Here is a 14102-nt window from a genome sequence, read left to right on the forward strand (position 1 = left end):
CTGACGTGACTGTAACTAGGTGAATCTTGGTTGTTATCTTGTAAAAATTTCTATTGAAAGGAGGTAATGAACACTCTTAATTGCTTGTGTTGTTGTTGGAGATCATATGCCTGATTTGTAGTTATACATGGCGGATTAATAGATGTTTTGGTTTTTCTAATACGATGAGGGCTTGATAATTTTAAATTGAAGTTTGTCATGATAAACTTGTGATCTGAACAATACTTTTGTGACACACTTGAGCATCTGAATTTTTTTCCCTTCAAAATTAATTATTTTATTGACTAGGAAAATTGTTCCAACTCTTTCAGCATGCTGTTCTAACTTTTACTCAATATTTTCTCATTGGTGATCCATTACATGATGCTTAACATAAAAGTTAGTTTCTCTGGTCTACACTATAAGATTTATGTAAAAATGTTTAGTATTACATTCACATTCTCCGTAAAAAAATGCTTAATGACTTTGCCTTGTTTATTTTTCTTTTTTCCACATTGTTTTTTTTAAACCTAATTAATTTTTAACATGTCAAAACTATCAAGTGTTGTGCTTATCATGCAATTTGCAACTGTTCTATGTGACTATTTCTTTTATAAATAGGATTACCGTGTTTCTATTTTCAAAGTGGCACATTTTTGACAATTTTTTGATGAATGTTCATTTTGCTTTACTTTGTTTGTGGCTTTAGCTTGCCTGTTCACATGCTGTGTCTATTTATGTTTTTTTTCCTCCTTTCATCAAGTTTAAATTGTTGTTGTACATGTAATACCATTTTATGTCTATTATTCATACTCATAAATTTTCATTTTGTTCTGCCCAATTTGTTTGTAGATTTGGCTTGTTTCTTCATTTTTCCCCTTAAAATGCTCCTACCCTGTAGTTTAAGTTGTTGTGGTACACCTTTTTATTTATCTCTATGGCCTTTGCCCTTACAATTATGTTCTTGTATGTGTTTAGAAAGTTGTGTTGTGTTACTTTGTAGTGACACACTGACAGTTTCTTTAGTTCTTAAGTAATGTCAAGCATCATGAATGTTATTATCAATAAGCTAATTTTGTTACTGTATAATTTTCTTAAATGATGGTTGGTGAAATGAATTGAGTTGCGAATGGATGTTTGATTCAGGTCTATCATCGCTTATTGGGTGCAGATGCTTTATATGCTTCTGGTGATTGTATGATTACAGACTATGTACTCTAGTGTAACAAATTTATTAGCCTGTCCTTTTACAGCTTGTTGAGCTTTGATTCGTTTGTTTTAATAGTGAAAGACAGTGAGATAAATTAGTTTTGTACTTTTGGAAGGATCATCTTGACTGATAGGATTGTTTTATGTAGTTTTAAATTCTGGTGACATTTAGTAGCTGGGTTTGTATTTAGTTACTCCGTCCTACTGATGGTTTCAGAAAAAAGGGGGGGTTTCTTTTTCTGATTGTGTTTCATTTGCAGAATCAATATTTTCTATTACCCCATTGGTTTTGTTGGTTATCTAACTATGTCGCGGATTCTACTTTGTTTTCCCAATAAGGATTTTAATTTATTTAAAGAGTCTCTGCATTGAGGGTTTTGTGTTAAGTTGTTCCTTTTTGGCCAAATTTTTCCTTGGTAACAATCACAATGTATTTCGAATATTGTCTGTTAGAAATTCTGAAAATCAGTTGTTTTACTACTAGTACTTTGCCTTGGTTCATAGCCCACATCTTAGGTTGACATTTCTTCATACGTTAAGGATTTGATATCAGTTGTACTATTATTCTTTAAATTCGCATATCATGATCTAAGTACAATCTATTTTAAATTGTTGTATTAACCATTTTTCTTCGAAAGATATGTAGGCTTTGCAAAGCTCTTAACATGATCGAATTTTTGAGGTAGTCACATTGATTCATCAGTCCGTTGCTTAGCTGATCCCATGTTGTATGACCTTTTTGAGACATCACCTTGCTAGTTTTAAGTCGTTCAGGATTGCAACTAATTGGAATATGTTATTGCCTTGTCGATATTTTTGAGCTTCACTAAATCTGTGGTTTTATTGCTCCTTGAGTGCCCTGCATTGTAATGGTGGTTGAGTGGTGAAAATTCAAAACTTCGCTAAATTGATGGTATTCTAATGGGATTCTATTTATTTAACTGGTTGATGATGAACCACTTTGTGTCTTTAGTTTATCAATTGGTGTATATGTAGCACATTTGTTAGTTTATTATCTGGGATTGTCGATTGCTAACCTGAAGGATGGCTAGGGCCAATACTATGTTTGAGTAAGCGAACTGTTCATCCTAATATGCTGTTCTCTCAATGCCCTTAAAAAGCCTTGTAATTCGATTAAATTAATTCCTTCCTTCTATTTAACCTTCCTATCACTTATTACTTGACATTTAAAGTTAATATGCATAATATGATTTGAAAATGTTTTGCTGGCTGTATATTGCATGTTTGGTTTGATGTGTTGGTTATGTTTGTCCCTAAGTCTAGAATCTGGCCATGCATATTTTGCTTAATTCTTCACCTTGCTTCTCTCCGTTCTCATCCTTATCCACCACATAATTGCACTTGAACTCTTGGAATCTCATATGACTGCGCTTTTTAATTATTGTTTTATGTTTTGGGTGTATTGTTACAATTTGTGTTACTCTATATGTTTTACACTTTTGGCTATGTTATTTGGTCTCCAATTTGAATTTGTAGTGTGCTTTTGAGATTTTTCATATCAATCTAATTATCTCATCTGTTCTTTGAGATTGATGGTGCCTCATATCGATTCCTTTTGCTACATTATATATGTGAATATTAAGGAAATGTCTAGCATTTCATCGTTGCATAATATTTGCAAAATATTTTCTTTATACGTTGGGTTCAATTTGTATCTGGATGTAATATTGTATAGTTAAAGTGTTTAAGTTCTTTCTTGTAACTTTGCTCAGATAGCTTGATTTTCAGCCTTGTTCTTGCTATCTATTTGTGCAAATTATTAAACTTATGGTGTCATGATGTGGTTATATTTCTTTCAGATAAAGTTGTCTCAATGTTATTTTTTTCCTTGTTCCTATATGCATCATTCTTTGCATCAGGGTCTAGTTGTATGAACTAGATGTGACTTGTACTGTTGAAGCGATAATATAAATAGTAAGTTAGTTTGAAATTTGGGGAACGAATTTTTAAAGGAGGGAAGAATGTAATAACTCAAAAATAAAATAAAATAATAAAACTGAGAAAGATATGCAAATAAATAAAAATTGTGGGCCACACTTCTTTTTTTTCTAACCCTAATCACACACAAAAATACTCTCTCAACCTTCAGTTCCTCTGATGAATCCACATTTCATGGTATTTATTTGCTCTAATTTGGTGGATTTCATAAACTTTTCTTGCACTTATCCATTGAAATAGCATAGTTTTATGATTTCTTCCTAAATTGTGCTCGAAAGTGAAAATATGCTTTTTAGGCCTTTTAATTGTTAAATTTTAATCACTTTAATCCCATTTGATGCCTTGATGTGTTTGCTAAGTGATTTCATATTTCTAAGGTAAGTATGGGTTGAAGAAGTGAGAAAAAGAGCATGCAAAAGGGAAGAAACCATGAAGAAATGGAGTTTGGAAGTTCTAGCATCCGTGCGTGCGCACAGGCAACGCGTGCACGCGCACAAGCGCGAGCTAGGCGATGCGTACGCATGATCCACACGTACCCATGGAAGTGGATTTTGCTCAGGGATGCGTATGTGTGACCCGAGTCACGTGAGCTCATTAATACAAATTGTTGGGGGTGAATTCTGGGCCTCCAAAATCCAATCCAACTTATTTCTGAAGCTATTTCAACCCCAATTCAAGTGGAAGCAAGGGGGCAATTAGGTTTAGCTTTTCTATACTTTTCTCTTAGTTTTTAGAGAGAGAAGCTCCCCCCTCTCTCTAGAATTAGGTTAGGTTTAGTTTAATTTCAGTCTTTAATTCTTGTTTTGATGTAGTTTCCTTTATGTTTTCATGCCTTCTTGTCTTTATCTTCTTTATTTCTCTTGTAATTTCCTTTATTTTGTCTCTTTCATGTTATGAATATTCTTTGTTAATTTTAATTTCAATTAATGCAAATTTATGTTTCCATGTCATTGTTGCTTTCTTTAGTTGTTATTGTTATTTTCTTGCTTTAGTAGCTTTAGAATTTATTTTATTGCAATTTAATATTATTTTATTTTCATGCACACCAAGTGTTTGATGAAATACTTGGCTTAGTTTCTACTTAGTTTTTCTCCACTCTTGACTTGAAATTGATGACTTTGGTGACCCTTGAGTCATTGATGTCCATTCTTGTTTGATACATTAGAGTAGTTAGTTGATTTGATTTCCCTTGACTCTAAGTGACCCAATACTGTTGACTAGAACTTAGGAATTGGAATCAACTATGCCTATTTGACTTATTCTCGATGTAGGGTTGACTAACTAGGATTAACTCTTCATAATCATCATATGTTTGTGGTCAATGGCTAGGATAGGTAACCTTAGCTCTCAATTACTTGCCAAGAGGTTTCTTGCATTTGAGTTTTCCTTTCCTTGCATTTAATTGTTTTGACTTTTATTGCTTTGACTTTAATTTCTTGCATGATCATTTAATTCCTTGCTATTTACATCTCTTACTCTCTTACTTTCCCAATTCCCCATGCTCCCTCATAGCTAATGATATGACATTTCATTGCAACTCCTAGGGAATACGACCCGGGAGTGATGCGTGGTAGAAGTTAGACCAATTAAGAGATTATAATATAATAGAATAGCGTTGCGAGTATAGCTCTTAACCAGCAAAAATCTGCCTCATCAATTTAGAAGGGTTGTCACAAAAATTTAGAATAAAAATACTGGGAGTATGAGTCTCAGGTCGTCTCCCAACGAGTTGCTAGAAAGGGTGCTAAGTTATTAATCAGGAGTTTTCTGAGAATTTTGAGAGTCAAATGACAGAAAATAAATAATTTTAATTAAGTGCAATGAAAATTAAAAGGAATTTATATTATTCATAATAAAAAGTCTTGACTGGGGGAATGATTAATTGGAAGTTTTATCCTTATTGGAATTCTCTCAAGTGTAGTATAAAGAGGTTTGACGTTAGGATTTTTTACCAGTAAAGAGATTCATAGAAACAGTTGCGTTGTAGATATAGTCTCTAAACCAACAAAAATCCCAACGTACAAACATTTTGGGTGTCACAAGTAACAAACCCCTTTAAAAATTGTTAACCGAGTATTCAAACCTCGGGTCGTCTTCTCAAGGAACTGCGAGGAAGTATGTTCTTATTATTGGCTATAAAGGTTGTAATCGGGGTTTAGAAGATGAGAAGCAAGTAATTTGAATGACAAGTAAAGTAAATGGCAATTAAAATAAATAAATATTGTAACGCAGACTTTTGGTAAGGTAAAAGAAATTGGAGGTCCAACGCAGTTATCTCTCTCAACTATAATGAAAGTTGAATCTAAACTCCACTTGATCAACCTGTACTAGGGCAACGGAAAGTCAAGGGACTAATTAAATTGACCTTTGAATCCTATTTATTTCCTAAGAAAAGGTTGGGATTACTTAAGTTCAGCTCAATTAGCAAGATAACGATTATCAATTATGTTGAGTTTAATAACTGTTGAGTTACTGAATTCTTAACTAGGACCAAAAGGGGAAAAAGTAAAATTGCTGGAATAATAAAAATATCCTTAGATGGGAAGCAATGGTAGCTTAAATCAAAGAGAACAATCATAAACTGAAAATACCTCAAATATTATTAATTCAGATAACAATCTATAACATGGATGAAATTCATAAATTCATTGATCAATTCAAGTGCTGGAATAAATAAAAGTAAAAGGAAGCTAAAACAAAGGAACGTAAAACCTGGATTGAGAGTCACTCTTAAAGCAAGAAGAAATCCTAAATCCTAATCCTAAAAGAGAGAGAGGAGAAGATCTCCCTCTCAACTAAATCTAAATCATTGAAAAGTAAAATATGCGAGCTCTCTTTGAATGGGTGCATTCCCACACTTTATAACCTCTGGTCTATGCTGTCTGTACTTGGATCTGGGCCAAAAAGGGCTTCAGAAATCGCTGGGGGCGCATTCTGTAAATTCTGATACGTGGCCTCTGTCACGCGTTCGCGTGGGTCACGCGGTCGCGTCATCTGGAGCTTTTCCTTGCCACGCGGTTGCGTCAGTCATGCGACCGCGTCATATGCGTTCTACTTATGTCGCGCGGTCGCGTCAGTCATGCGGCCACGTCGCTGCATCTTCGCTTCTGGCACGCGATCGCGTCATCCATGCGATCGCGTGGATACCAGTTTCCTTAAAGCTCCGTTTTGCTTTCTCCTTCCATTTTATATGTTTCCTTTTCCATCCTTTAAGTCATTCTGCCTTAGAAAATCTGAAACTACTCAACACACTAATCACGACATCGAATGGAAATAAAGGTAATTAAAATAATTAATTTTTAAAGCTTAGGAAACATGTTTTTCACAATATGACATAATAAGGAAGGGAAAGTAAAACCATGTAATTAATGTGAATAAGTAGGTAAAGGATTGTATAAATCACTCAAATTAAGCACAAAAGAACTTATGAAATATGGGTTTATCAACCTCCCCACACTTAAATACTAGCATGTCCTCATGCTAAATCCAAGGTAAATAATTAAGGTTAAAGTGATGGAATGTCATGCAATGCAACCTAATTTAAATGCAACTACCTAAATGAATGATGCATCATGCAACTCTAATTTATTCACTCATATATAAAGCTTACATATAGTCAAGTTAATTCACATTCTCAAGGAGTCATGTATATATATAGCCAACCCTTAAATAATAAAGCAATTTAGCAAATGAGATGGGAAAGAAAACATTGTACAAACTTGCAAAACAATTAGTAAATTTAAGCATTGATATATGTTGATGAGTTATTGAACCCTCACTGGATTTTTGTGTTTACTCTCTAGTCACTCAGTGTTTATTGGGTTTATTCACTCTATTTCTCTTTTTATTCTTAATTTCTATAGCTTTGTTTTTCATATAACCAATCAACAATTATAGAATATAGTCATACCAAAAAGTCATGAGGTCTTAATTGAGGTTGTAATGGGGTCAAGGTAAAGGTAAGGATTTATGTATAGGGTCAAGTGAGCTAATAAGTGAATCCTTAATTAGACTAAGATCTCACCTAACATACACATCTAGTAGAACAAAATCTCTTTACCTAATTTCCCATATTTCCCACTTATTGTTACATGCTCATGTTTCACTTTTTATTTTTTTATTCCATGTGCATTGCTTTTATTTTGCATTGGGGAATTTCTTTTGTATCCCCTTTTATTAAATAAAAATTTTTTAAGGCACATGGCAATTAAAGCACTTTGATTTTCTCATGAACATGCTTCCCAAATTTATTTTATTTCTTTTAACTTCTCTACCTTTTTGTTTCTATCATCCATGTTCCCAAAAGGTTTTCCACATTTAACTCTATTCATGATTTTCTATCTTAAGCTAACCAAGGATTCACTTGGGATTTTCTTTTGTTTTTCTGCTTAAGGCTAGTAATTTGGCTAAATAGAATAAAGGGGTTTTAAAAGGCTCAAGGGGGCTACCAAGGGTGATGTAAAAGGTAGGCTAATTTGGGGTGAGTGAGCTAAAATCAAATGATGGCCTCAATCATTCTCTTGGTATGTATCTATTCTATATTCTATAATTGGACATATAGATTAAAGGAAAGGAAAGAACATCAGAATAAAAAGAAATAAAACACACAGAAATGAAATTATGGTTTGAATGCAACCATACAATTTAAGCTCAAGACTCACAGGCTGTGTGTTCTCTAACTCAAGCATCATATATCATTTATATATTGTATGCAGGTTTAGTTAAAAATTCCCATTATTCTTATAAAAAAATTATTTAGGGTAGCTTTTAAAGTTTTAATGTTCCTCCTTGATGAAATGTTGTCAGCTTAACTACATCATGTAATGCTATATATAAGGTTTGTGGATTTAAATCTGTTATGTTCAATTTCCTAGCTTACTTCCTTTTTATATTTTTCAATTTAAACTATACTATCTTATGCTAAAAAGGGTAAACTATACTAATTAATCCACTAATAAATTAGAATTGCAAGCTAAACTAAATAACTAAAATAAACTAAATGGCTAAAATATGAACTAAAGATGCAAAATGCAGAAAATAGAGTAAAAATACATAAAAGCAATGTATAAGTACTCAAAAAATAACAGTAAAAGAAAAAGAGAAAAATACAGAAAAATATCTAAAATAAAAGAAAAAGTATGTAGTGGTTCACCAAAATAAACGCCAGAGATGGCGACCTCCCCACACTTAAAAGGAAGCATCGTCCCCGATGCTCAATCAAGCCTGGTGTGAAGGAGTGTCATCACTGGGAGGGATGGTAGCTGGAGTCTCAGTGGTGGTAGGCTGGGAGTCTGGCTGCTGTGGAGGAGGTGCTGACTGGATCGGGATCTCAAGATCCGCAGCCTCAATCTGATGTGGGACCGCTGCCTGTGGTGCGGCTGGAGCTGCCTCCTGGGGATGGGTCTCTGCTTCGGGTGCATCTGCCTCCTCCTCAGATGCCTCGGACGGTGTGTCGGGCTCGGAGGGGATGTCACCGGATCGTATCATCAGCTTTAGGTGCTCATAGCGCCGCTTGTTGTGACGCTCTATCTGGTCAAGTCGTCGAAACAGGTGGTGCACCAGATGATAGACGGGCTCTGTGGCAGGTGGAGGTACAGTGGTGGTAGCAGGGGTAGGTGGTGCAGCAATGGAGGAAGAGGGTCCAGCAGACGGTGGTGCTGACTCATCAGTAGTAGTGAATGGTGGTGTTCTGTGGCCCAAGGCTAAGAAGTTCCGGCTGTGCGGAATGATCTTCCTGCAATCCGCCGCTGGTGGTCTCTCATCGGCAGCCTCCCATGGCACGCCAGCTCGACGGCCAAGCTGTGTAACTAGATATGGAAAGGGGAGGGTGCCTCGGACGTGGACCCTGGCCATATAGTGCCGAATGAAACGTGGCAGATAAAGGTCCTTACCCTCCAGCACACACCAAAGGAGGGTGATCATAGCAGCCGGGATCTCCGTCTCGTGAGTGCTCGGCATCACATAATTACTCAAGATCTGATGCCATAACCAAGCCTCATCGTTTAAGTATGCTCTCTTGATCCCTCTAGGCATGGTAGTGTCCTGACCCATCTCCCAAGGGACTGTCGGGTCGAGAGCTATCCGTGCCTTTATAGCATCCCAATCAAACTGCATCTGACGCATGTCCTCCTCAGCCTTTGAATAACCATCAGGCTTATCGAACTTGGCTGGGAGCCGGAGAATATCCTCTAAGGCTTCCTCAGTGACCAGAATTTGTTTTCCTCTCAGATTCATTGCATCTAGGGTAGTGAGATAGTAGTTGCAGTAGAATTCCCGTACCCAAGATGAATTGACCTCTGTCAGTGTTCTTTCCAGAAAGAACCAGCCCCTTTGCTTGATTTGCTCAGTGGTGTACTGCTAGAGTGCTTCTGGAATCTTCAGAGTTCGTTCCAGGTATAGATTTCTGGAGTTTGCAAAAGCCGGGTACTTCAGCTCACAGTACCGGTTTGCAAATTTTATAGGATCATTTGCAGGGAGCAGCTGGTCAGTTTTTTCCTGCTGTGTGAAGTTCTTCTCCCGCCATGAAGAATCGTGCATTAGAGCAATAATGGACTGGGGGGAATCTCCTCTCTTGCGCTTGCCAGTAGCCTTGCCTTTTCCTTTCCTTTGTGGGGCAGACATCCTGAAAAATAGAAAACCAGGATATGGATAAAATAGGAAAGCAAATAGGCAATTAAACGAAGGAAACTCAAAGCAGAAAAGGAGAAATAGAATAAGGAAAATGAGTAAATGAAATGTGATTGAATTCATGTTAAATGAAAAAATAATCAACATGCCATGGTGAGAAAGTTAGAGGAAAGTGAAAATAATCAGAAAAGAGATTAAAATGGTTAGTATGGTTAGAATTTGAAAAAGAAATTAGTAAATTAAAATTAGTGAGTTAGTAAAGTGCGGGTTAAAGTAGGTGGCATAGAAAAATTCCATATAACAAGGATTCTCAGGTAAGAATAGAAGTACTCATAATCGAATAAGGAAAACAGGGTGATGCTGATTCGAATAGAAATAAAGAAAGTAAAAATTGGAATCAGTGAATCACAAATGCAGTTTATGAACCAGGAAATCAAAGAGGATAAGAATGTCTGCCATAGCATTCATGAAATGGTTTGGGTAAAGCGGAGTAAAACAGAGTTCAGAAATGCCAAACCAAAACATGAATGAAAACAATTTTAAAAAATTTGGGCAGCATTCTGGCTAAAATTGGGCAGAGAGGGAGAAGAGGGTTGGGGGTGGGGGGCTGCGCGACTGATAGGGTTCGCGTGGCTGGGGGGTTATACTTTCGAATCCACGCGGCCGCGTGGGGCACGCGGTCGCGTGGTTGGGGTGAAAATGGGAGTGACGCGATCGCGTGGGGCGCGCGATCGCATGAGAGGGGGGAAAGAAGGGTGACGCGATCGCGTGGGTCGCGCGATCGCGTCGCCGGAATTCGTGCTAAACGCACGACTCCAGTGCCGTTTTAGCGCAACTCTCTGTCTCCTTTTGGGGTGATGTGCAATCCATGCGACGTGATCGCGTCGCTCACGCGGTCGCGTGGGATTGGTATTGTGCAAGTGACGCGATCGCATGGGGCATGCGATCGCGTGGGCCAATTTGTGCGAAACACACAAGGGCCGCACGATTCCAGCCTAACTTTCTGTTCGTTGGATCCTTTCGCCGATATATGTATCACGCGGCCGCGTGGGTCACGCAGTCGCGCGAGTGGTATTTTTCACAATATGACGCGATCGCATGGGGCATGCGGTCGCGTCGTGCACCCTTATATATATATATATATATATATGCATGAAAAATACAGAATGCAATGATTAACATGAATGCTATGCATGATTCCAGGTTTAATAAATTAAAATGAAAAAGGAAAAAATGAAAGCAATTAACAAGAAATAAATTGAAAAAGAAGCGACCATACCATGGTGGGTTGTCTCCCACCTAGCACTTTTAGTTAAAGTCCTTAAGTTGGACATTGGAGGAGTATCCTGTTATGGTGGCTTATGTTTATATTCGTCCAAAAATCTCCACCAGTGCTTGGAATGCCAATAGCCTCCGGGGTCCCAAACTAGGCATGCAAAGCTTCTAAACAGCTTCAAATGTATTGTTAGGCTCCCGGGACGATGAATGTCAGGATAGGGTCTAGGATTCCAAGCCTTGCTTTTAAATCCGCCTCCGTCTTGATCTACATGTCTCCATCCAGGCGGTTTAAAAAGTAGAATCTCACCGTGGTGACCAAACATTCTCCGTGATCCATGAAATTGAGCATGATACCAATCCATGTACTTCGAGGTGAAGCGTGGAACCTTATTGAACCTTGTGCACCAGCTCTGAGTACGAGCCATTTCCCTCTTACTCTTAAAGCCGCAGAGAGCTCTAAGCTGGCCATCTGTTTCAAGCAAACCATATTCAAGTGAATAAGTAAAGTTATAAGTTAAGGATTGTACCCACTTGAAGTTTGTATTAGGTGGTAATGGCCTTGAGATAGGTGTTTTTGGTGGTTCTGCAAGTTCCGTTTCCTTGTGCTCTTCTGTGAATTCTTCCACTTCTTTGCAAAGATCTTCAATTGTATCTGTGTCCTGGTCAAAGTCTTCTATGTCTTCCTCATCACTTGAGTCATAGATTGGAGGTTGAGAGAAATTGACCTCCGTATCATCTTCATATTCACTTGGGGAAGATTCTTCGATCTCAGAGAATTCACTTGCGGATGCAAGTTCATCACCAAGAGAGCTAGACTTGTGACTATCATCATCAAGGGAATTTGCTTCTTGGATTATTCCGTCTGATTCTTCATAAATGACTTGCCTTGGAGATTGTACAGTATCCTCCTTAGCATTAACTGTAGCATCTTGGACGGAGTTTTCCTCAATTCTGGATTCCCATGGAAGTTTAGCATCTCCCAGGTCTTCAACCAACTCTTCTTCTTGAACAATGATAGCTTCTTCTAATTGTTCTAGTACAAATTCATGCTCTGTCTTGTCCACTGGAGTTTCTGGAAATTCCTTCATGCTCTGCTCTTCATTGAGCTGTCCATATGGGGCTGTGGCTAATCCTTGTGTATTTGAGCGCCTAGAAGCCCATTGAATCATTGCTTGCTCCAGTTGTTGAATGGTTGTTTGAAATTTAATTACTGTTTCCCTTAGGCGATCCTCTGCTTCTTGGGTTGCTGGACTTGGACATGATACAAAGGAAAGTGGTGGTGATTGGGAGCGATCGGATTGGTATTGGGGTAAGGAAGGATCATATGGTGGCGAATGGTGAAGAGAAGCTTGTGAGTGTGGTGGTTCGAGGTTATGTTGAAAGGATGGTTTACATGCACGGGGTGGGGCTTGTTGGTAGTTACAAGGTTGTCCACCATGTCTTTTAGCTGAGTATGCACTGTAGAATGGTCTTTGTCCAGGATATCTCGGAGGGTGTTGCTGCCAAAAGGGTTGATTAGATCCTCTTGGTTTCATCCATCCTTGATTGGTCTGACCTTGGTACACATTCCTGCTATAACTTCTATTTCCCTTAACAATATTAGAACCAAACTCAAAGCGAGAGGGGTGAGAGTTCATAGTAGCAAATAAAGATAAAAAGGAAAAACAAAAATAAATAAACAAGCAAAAGAAAAATATTTACAATAACCAATAATAAGGCACACGTTAGCAGTTCCCCGGCAACGGCGCCATTTTGACGTTAGGATTTTTTACCAGTAAAGAGATTCATAGAAACAGTTGCGTTGTAGATATAGTCTCTAAACTAAAAAAAATCCCAACGTACAAACGTTTTGGGTGTCACAAGTAACAAACCCCTTTAAAAATTGTTAACCGAGTATTCAAACCTCGGGTCGTCTTCTCAAGGAACTGCGAGGAAGTATGTTCTTATTATTGGCTATAAAGGTTGTAATCGGGATTTAGAAGATGAGAAGCAAGTAATTTGAATGACAAGTAAAGTAAATGGCAATTAAAATAAATAAATACTGTAAAGCAGACTTTTGGTAAGGTAAAAGAAATTGGAGGTCCAACGCAGTTATCTCTCTCAACTATAATGAAAGTTGAATCTAAACTCCACTTGATCAACCTGTACTAGGGCAATGGAAAGTCAAGGGACTAATTAAATTGACCTTTGAATCCTATTTATTTCCTAAGAAAAGGTTGGGATTACTTAAGTTCAGCTCAATTAGCAAGATAACGATTATCAATTATGTTGAGTTTAATAACTGTTGAGTTACTGAATTCTTAACCAGGACCAAAAGGGAAAAAAGTAAAATTGCTGGAATAATAAAAATATCCTTAGATGGGAAGCAATGGTAACTTAAATCAAAGAGAACAAACATAAACTGAAAATACCTCAAATATTATTAATTCAAATAACAATCTATAACATGGATGAAATTCATAAATTCATTGATCAATTCAAGTGCTGGAGTAAATAAAAGTAAAAGGAAGCTAAAACCAAGGAACGTAAAACCTGGATTGAGAGTCACTCTTAAAGCAAGAAGAAATCCTAAATCCTAATCCTAAAAGAGAGAGAGGAGAAGATCTCCCTCTCAACTAAATCTAAATCATTGAAAAGTAAAATATGCGAGCTCTTTTTGAATGGGTGCATTCTCACACTTTATAACCTCTGGTCTATGCTGTCTGTACTTGGATCTGGGCCAAAAAGGGCTTCAGAAATCGCTGGGGGCACATTCTGTAAATTCTGATACGTGGCCTCTGTCACGCGTCCGCGTGGGTCACGCGGTCGCGTCATCCGGAGCTTTTTCTTGCCACGCGGTCGCGTCAGTCATGCGGCCGCGTCGCTGCATCTTCGCTTCTGGCACGCGATCGCGTCATCCATGCGATCGCGTGGATACCAGTTTCCTTAAAGCTCCGTTTTGCTTTCTCCTTCCATTTTATATGTTTCCTTTTCCATCCTTTAAGTCATTCTGCCTTAGAAAATCTGAAACTACTCAACACACTAATCACGGCATCGAATGGAAATGAAGG

This window comes from Arachis hypogaea, chromosome 15, assembly GCF_003086295.3.
Source record: "Arachis hypogaea cultivar Tifrunner chromosome 15, arahy.Tifrunner.gnm2.J5K5, whole genome shotgun sequence".
Taxonomy (NCBI): Eukaryota; Viridiplantae; Streptophyta; class Magnoliopsida; order Fabales; family Fabaceae; genus Arachis; species Arachis hypogaea.